This window comes from Oncorhynchus mykiss, chromosome 19, assembly GCF_013265735.2.
Source record: "Oncorhynchus mykiss isolate Arlee chromosome 19, USDA_OmykA_1.1, whole genome shotgun sequence".
NCBI classification, from domain to species: Eukaryota; Metazoa; Chordata; class Actinopteri; order Salmoniformes; family Salmonidae; genus Oncorhynchus; species Oncorhynchus mykiss.
Window position 1 is genome coordinate 739822 of NC_048583.1, and position 6562 is coordinate 746383.

The following is a 6562-nucleotide window of genomic DNA, read 5'->3' on the forward strand; positions in this document are numbered from 1 at the left end:
GATCATAACGCCTTGACAGAAGTATAGATGTCCATTCTTCCCAGATAAGAACACGTTGCAGGAGGTACAGTGAAAACTATTTTATTGAAATGCCACAGTAACTTCAGTCAATAATGTAATAATGACATTGGCCAGTTCTATTCATTGACCTGTTTTCATACTGAGGGTACTAAGAAGGTCCATGTGATGGAGGGAAGGAGAGAAAGGTTGAAAAAGAGGAGGGAAGGAACCTGAGGAAGAGAAGAGCCTCCTGTAGCGTCCAGATCATCCTACGGACCTTAATACCATCCTACGATCGTCAGGGAAATCATTCAATATCATATTTCTTAGAGACCATTCAGGTGTTTTCTGACTCCAATTACTTTCTCGTTCAACATGTTGGTTAGCTTTACTCAGCCCCTCCTCTACCTCCACAGGGCTGGGAAACTGACCTGCATCTGGGGTTAAAGAGAAGGATTACTGCACTGTAGGGGAATGTTTGTCTTGCATTTATCAGGTTATCATTCTGTTCTATTTCCTTTAATCACATTGTTCATGCTATCTAGAGGTTTTGACATGTGTAACAAGTGGTTAATCATTCAAATAAACAGTGTGTGTAGAGAGAGCAGGGCATAGAGGGTGATTGGTGCGTCTGTGAAATGTTGTATTTGTCGTATATAGCTGTTAATTCATCTAAGTGGAAATTCGGGAGCTACATTGTGATAATTTACTATCACCTCATGCTCACAATTCCAACCGATTCCTAAATTTTTGCTTGGTTTGACAAATTGTAACCCCAAAAATACATACTACTATTGTTTCTTCTATACTATTGAGTGGTGTTCTCTATTGAATTGTATTGCTGTTTGTTTTATAAGAAGTGTGGAATAAAGGAAGTCTGATTGATTCAACAGTTCAGGTCTGTCTGTCACACACGATTACAGCATCTCATCAAACATGTATCGCCCGTCAGTGATGAATGCACCTGTATTGGCTCATAGCAGGATTTTAACAAAACATATGCTGAACAAAAAATATAAACGCAACATGCAACAACGGCAAAGATTTTACTGAGTTACAGTTCATAATGGGCTCCCGAGTGGCGCAGCAGTTTACTAAGGCACTGCATGGCGGTCACATACAGCGCCGCACAATTGGCCCAGCGTCGTCCGGGTTATGTTTTGGCCGGGTTAGGCCGTCATTCAACCGCTGGTGGACATTCCTGCTGTCGGCATGCCAATTGCATGGATCTGGAGAAGGTCTGTATGGAGGAGTGGGCCAAAATCCCTGCTGCAGTGTGTGCAAACCTGGTCAAGAACTACAGGAAACGTATGATCTCTCTAATTGCAAACAAAGGTTTCTGTACCAAATACTAAGTTCTGCTTTTCTGATGTATCAAATACTTATGTCATGCAATAAAATGCTAATTAATTACTTAAAAATCCTACAATGTGATTTTCTGGATTTTTGTTTTAGATTCCGTCTCTCACAGTTGAAGTGTACCTATGATAAAAATTACAGACCTCTACATGCTTTGTAAGTAGGAAAACCTGCAAAATCGGCAGTGTATCAAATACTTGTTCTCCCCACTGTATATACTGTCCCAACCATTTAAAAAAAAATGTATCCCCTTTTTCTCCCCAATTTCGTGGTATCCAATTGTTAGTAGTTACTGTCTTGTCTCATCGCTACAACTCCGGTACGGACTCGGGAGAGGCGGAGGTCAAGAGCCATGCATCCTCCGAAACACAACTCAACCAAGCCGCACTGCTTCTTAACAGAGCGCGCATCCAACCCGGAAGCCAGCCGCACCAATGTGTCAGAGGAAAAGAGGAAACACCGTAAACCTAGCGAGCTGGTCAGCGTGCACTGCGCCTGGCCCGCCACAGGAGTCGCTAGTGTGCGATGAGATAAGGATGTCCCTGGTGGCCAAACCATCCCTAACCCGGACGATGCTAGGCCACGATGCTTTCCTCCTGAAAGATCATTTGCCTTCTATGGACTACCTCAGACATCAGTATGTCTGTTAGTTAGCATCAACATAACTATGATCTGTGGGTTGGTGCAGTCCCTCACCTACCTCAACAGAGCTGGGAAACTACCCGGCTGCCTAAGGAGTCAAAGAGATGCTAACTGATGTAGAACACCCCCCCCCCCCCCCCCTCTCTCTCCGTCTCCATTCCAGTTGCTAAAATCACAAATCCACATATCATCACAGAGGAATAAATAAACACCCACACACAGGTGTTCAGCCTGTTGATGGATTTGCCTAATAGACATGTGATTCCTCTCCGTCCGAAAGATGTATAGTAAATGTGACACACCTCACAGGAGAGACAGGTTCCCACAACACAGGTCTGACACATTTTGGTCTTGTTAATATCATGATATTAAGCTGTATGTTGTAATATGAGTAGTTGATTTGTTGTACATGACTTGTGATTTAGTACACCCTGTTGAAGAGAAACTCGTCTTGCGTACGTAGACTGTTTGTTGTACAATATCTACTTAAGCTGACTGTCTGATGCCACGTTTATAATGTACCACTTTTTGCTGATACATTTAATATTATTACTTTACTGTTGTTACAAACTGCTAAAGATGACCTATTCTCATGTGTGGATTGGGTCTAGTATACAAAACTGTATGTCTTTGCAACATATATACAGTTTGTTTGTAGTTGAAAAGTTGTAAGAATATTAATTGAAAGGCAATATTTTTTATATTTTGTCATAATGTTGTACATTTCAGTTGAGAAAGATCACAGATCGAGGGGTGCTGTTGGCTCTTAGAAATTTGAATCAGGGATACATGGGTCATTAGCCCGGTGAGAATGTTTCCCAGTAAATCATTTTCAGTATGAGAAGAGAGTGTTTGCATGTGATTCATGTACATTACAAGTACGTGGCAGTTGTGAAGATATCCTGCCCAGCTGAAAATAATAATAATAATCATATCATACACTTCAAAAGAGTAAACAGTCATTTTCCCTCTTTCCTCAAAACAGCTACAAACAGAATAATAAGAAAATGAACTCCACCGAGATCAGTTCTGACCAGCTCCAGCCAATCAACAGCACTGTTAGCCTGTTGAATTGTCTAGGCTCCCCCAGCTTTACAGGTAGCGCTGTTGTCATGATGATAGACTTGACCTTCGGTGTGCCAGCCAATGGCTGGTCTCTCTGGCTCATCTCTAGCGGCGGGTGGAGTCTCATCGAGTCCGAAATCTTCACTTTGAATCTGGTCTCCATGGAGATGGCCAGCACTCTCTTGTTCATGTCGTCGATACTCAACGTTTTCACACTGCGTAACCTGTCCTTGGAATTGGCTTTTAATTTCATGTATGGTGTGGTCTTTGCAGCCAGGCCTCTGTTCCAGTGCTGTATCTGTGTAGAGCGCAACCTGGCGGTGGTCCACCCTGTGGTCTTCCTGAAGTACAAACCCCTGAGATACAGGGTGGGGTGTTGTGGTGTAGTCTGGCTCTTAGTTCTGGTGTTTGGTGTAATAAACTACAAAATATTATCTGTATACAATAACTTGGGCATATTCCTCCCCGTACTGTCAATGGACTTGTTCTGCAGCCTCTCCATTCTCAGGGTTCTTAAGAAGCCCGGCCCGGGAGATGGAGGGAAGGAGAAAGAGGGGGGAAACCTGCAGAAGAAGAGAGCTTTCAGGATCGTCTCCATCATGCTGGTGATGCTACTGGTCAACTATGTACCAACGATCATCATGGCACCAATGATGCATCTATTTTCAGAGAAGGAAAACCTGTGTGAAATAGCCCCACCCCTTGTCTCCTTCTCCATTATGGGCAGTTCTGTCCAGGCCCTCCTCTTCCTCCGCAGGGCTGGGAAGGTGCCATGTCTCTGTGCAGGCAGGGGTAGCGGGGAGAACAACTAGGATTGTAATAAAGGTAGACTTAGCATATTTGGCCAAATTCCACAGAATGACCCAATCGAGAGGCTTATCTTCTTAGCACTTGTTGTCACGCAACTATCACATTGAGTGAAGCAAACGTGCATGCGTTCTGAGTGGGTACCACACAAGTGCTGCCTCTTACATCGTGTCAACTCTGTAATATCTGTGGTTCCCACCGCAGCTCATATCACTGAGTCTACTTAACGTAAACAGCAGGAAACAGATGTAACTTTAACAGTAGCATGTTTCTGTGGACAACTACCGGTGGAATAACATGATTATATGTGACGTTATGTAATTCATTATGAATGTAGAACATTATATTAATCACTTGATTATATGTAGCGACACTGGTGTTTGATAAGATGGCTATACTTTATTAACTGGCTTTGTTGTCATTGTATTATAATTTTACGTTAAATGATTTGACAGTTTAAGTCTATACAATCTAAATGAATCATTTCCTCACTACATAATGTCTTCTTCATCGTGTGTAGTCTCATTATTCATGTTTGAACTACTCATGTCATGCTGATGTTTGGTGTATGTTTGATAATGATGAAATTAAATTGTGAGCTAGAGAAAGATCTAGAATCTGTCTCTTTTGTATTTCCTTTTTGGAGCCTTTCTTCCTCAAGTTTCTTGCACGTTATTGTGGTAGTAATGTCAAGCACAGTATAATACAATGATACTGTGTTAAATATCACTGCCCTTTAGGCTACAGTATATGATGACTAACAATACTGAACGATGACACGTGTATTTCAGGGTTAATATAGCATGAATTATTAACTAATACGCCTATTTACACACTTGTTTAAGTACTTCACTTGAATCTATTGCATGAGGATACTGTATCTTTACAAACACACACAAGTTTTTTTCTAGCAGTGATTTACTTATTTGGCATCAATCTTTACTCAGTCAGAGAGATGCAAAATCTACACCTCTCACTCAGAGAGTCCTTCTGTGACACTGTTACTATATTTGTCTGGAAACAATGATACTGAATGCTGATTGGTTAAAACCGTATACATGTATGCAACATGATGGTTTTATGAATGAATGTGTGAAGACAAAGATCAGCCTTTATCTGTCTATATCAGTCTGGATGAGCCCCACAACTATTCCTGCTGTTATCCTTCTCTATTCAAAGTATTGTAGTAGTAGTACTAAGAATCACAAGTAGATGGCGCCTAATGTCACACACCAAAACAGCAAGTTGCACCTCATCACTCAAAGTAAAAACAACTGAAAACTCCTGACTGTAGGCCTATACTGCCTAATTCCATTGGGTTTGGTGATGGCAGCCCTTTAGTCACCGCACATTAGCCTAATAATATCAGCCTGACAGGTTGGCAGAAGGGGAAAAAATATATTTGCATGGGATCGATTACACAATGCTCTCTGCCGAGTAGGCCAAAATGCAGTGTGCTTTAGTCCTTTTGCCTAATGAGTAGTTCATCCCTTTGCCTAATGGGTCAGTCCACCCTTTGCCTAATGGGTCAGTCCTCCCTTTGCCTAATGGGTCAGTCCTCCCTTTGCCTAATGGGTCAGTCCTTCCTTTGCCTAATGGGTCAGTCCTCCCTTTGAACAAACACACACCATTCTCTAAATGACTTCACGTTTTGTTATTAAGTTCATGCAGATTTATGTTCTCAAAAAAATTGAAAGTTGCGTGATGTTTCCACTTACCTGTGATCTTGTCGATCAACACAAACGTTTTTTAAGTGCATATTTGGGTTATTCAGGTCTAGTTAGATTCAGCACCTTCTAGCTATTGTCATAATGTCATAGCAGCTTAAAAACAGGTGACAGCGCAAGAGAACACACCCATGGGACAAGCTGTAGGCCTACTTGCTGGGTCAACCAGGCTTCTTACGTAGACAATGTGTATGAATAAAACCACAAATGTTGTCGTATTCCACATTAAAACAAATCTAGCCTACTTTCAAATTACACACTTGAAATTGTCAGTCAATGTCAGTTGATCTGCTGCACCACATTCACACACAAGGCACGTCAGTCATGTCACTCACGTCACTAACATCACTCACAGCTGCTGAGCTAACAATCCTCTCCTTCTAATTGTGTCTGTATGGTGTCTGTGTGGCTACTAGAATTCTTCAAAGACTTACAAATCATTAACTCTTTATTTGCACACTCAAGGAGTATACAATTACATCACTTAGACTTTATGTTTAATAGCATAACCGTGAGGCGGATCCTGAAGGGGACTTGAATAGGAGAACCAGTAAGACGGGTGGTAAGGTCTGTCTACCTACATGTACGTATTACCTCAACTACCTTGACTAACCTGTGCCCCTGCACATTGACTCTGTACCAGTACCCCCTGTATATAGCCCCGCTATTGTTATTTTACTGCTGCTCTTTAATTATTTGTTATTCTTATCTCTTCCTGTTTTGGGGGTATTTTCTTAAAACTGCATTGTTGGTTAAGAGCTCGTAAGTAAGCATTTCACTGTAAGGTCAAATCAAATACCTGTTGTATTCGGCGCATGTGACAAATACAATTGGATTTGATTAGATTTTTTAAGCTCTGTGTACTTTTCCTCCAAGACAGGACACCATTGTAGTTGAATGTGCTCGGAACCACAAAAGCCTTACCTCTCGTGATAACATTTAACAGGTGTAGCCTGTGTCTG